The sequence below is a fragment of the Rhincodon typus genome, chromosome 8 (assembly GCF_021869965.1).
Source record: "Rhincodon typus isolate 14 chromosome 8, sRhiTyp1.1, whole genome shotgun sequence".
Lineage (NCBI taxonomy): Eukaryota > Metazoa > Chordata > Chondrichthyes > Orectolobiformes > Rhincodontidae > Rhincodon > Rhincodon typus.
Genome location: NC_063339.1, coordinates 2,704,406 through 2,705,981, shown reverse-complemented (window position 1 = coordinate 2,705,981; position 1,576 = coordinate 2,704,406).

The window sequence follows — 1,576 nt, the reverse complement described above, 5'->3', positions numbered from 1 at the left end:
TTGATTAGCTCTGTTTTGGATGTTGCTAAACAATTTACCTGCTCCAAACCAGATGTAGGTGGCCTTTCCAGAGTGTGCACTCACTTGGAAACCAGGCTATGAATTCTCTTATTCAGCTTAGGTCCAGTGAGACTGTTTTTCTGTCTTGCGTCTGCATACCGACAGCAATACAATGGTTTGCTGGTGAGTATTCTGCAACAAATATTAATTGTTTGGCTGAGGCTTGGCTTTGTTTTGGGGTTTTGCTGTAGGCTGGTCTAGAGTCCCTCTGTTCAGGATATATCCTGAGTGAGTCATGCAATTGCCTTCACTCGAGTGGTGTTTCTCAAGCTCGATCAGCCTGGTGAGGGTGTCCACTTCCATCGGAATCCTCTGTAACTCATCTGCTCCACTAGCCGCATTTCCCAGTGCTCAAGCCAGTTTTAGTGCCTGTTTGAAGTCCAGATGGGCTTCAGCTAGTAGGCGCTTTTGCATGGTTACATTATTAATACCAAATGGTCTCTGAGCATCTCATTAAGTCGCAAGCCTCTGCCAGGCACCTTAACCTGTCAAAAATGCCAATGTGGATTCCTCTCGTTCTCAAATTGCTGAGTAAAACCAATAGCATCTTAGAAATAGAGGAGGTTTGGGGTCATAATATTCCTTAACTAAATCTGTCATCTCTTGGAAGGTTTTAGTATCTGGTGCCTCCCAATAACTGAAAAAGCTGCTGGTCCACAGGTTATCTGGAGAACCACTCGTTGCTTTTCATCTGCCCCAATGACATTTTCTCAGAAAAAAAATCACATTCTTTCCACATACCAGGCCCAATCTTCAACAGCTGGATTGAATGAATCAAGCTTCCCAAACAATCACATGATGCCAGAAATAATTACTCAACTCAAGGATGACCGTTGCCTGTGAATTTCTTCGGGAATGAGCTTTCTTCTCTTCACCACTGAAATAATTCCAGAGGCCAGTATCCTGTTACCAAGTCACACTTTATTTACATGTGGAGAGTCCCTGACTCTGATCCAGCTCCCTCAGAGCCAGCTCTCAGAGTGAATAGAACATTGGATACTCTTGTTTATACATTTTTAAAATAATCGCTTGAACTGAGGAGATTCTAATCTCTGGGTTTTATAATTTTTTTAAACACACTCTTGTTTCTATCTGTGAGCCAAGGCTCCCTGTTTGGACCAGATTAACAGGCCCCAATCAGGGAACTCATATTCTATGAGGGTCACCTGGCTGACCTCGTTACAATCACCACACAAAGCCTGAACCTTGCTCACATCCTTTTTTTATATACTAGTCAGTGCTTCATTTAATATCTCACAAGATCACACCATTTTTAAATGGCATTAACAGCTAAGGTGAAGATTTCACAACAATTGTGTAGACGGTGGTATGTTGCTCAGGAATTAGTTGCTGTTCAGTCTCTGAATTAGTGCATGTGTCCACTGAGGATGTCAATGGGCAGATACCTGTGTACCTCACTGGGGCACGGGGTCCCCCTCCTCTCCTGAAGGTGCTGACTCTCACTGGGATACGGGGTCCCCCTCCCCTCCTGAAGGTGCTGACTCTCACTGGGGTA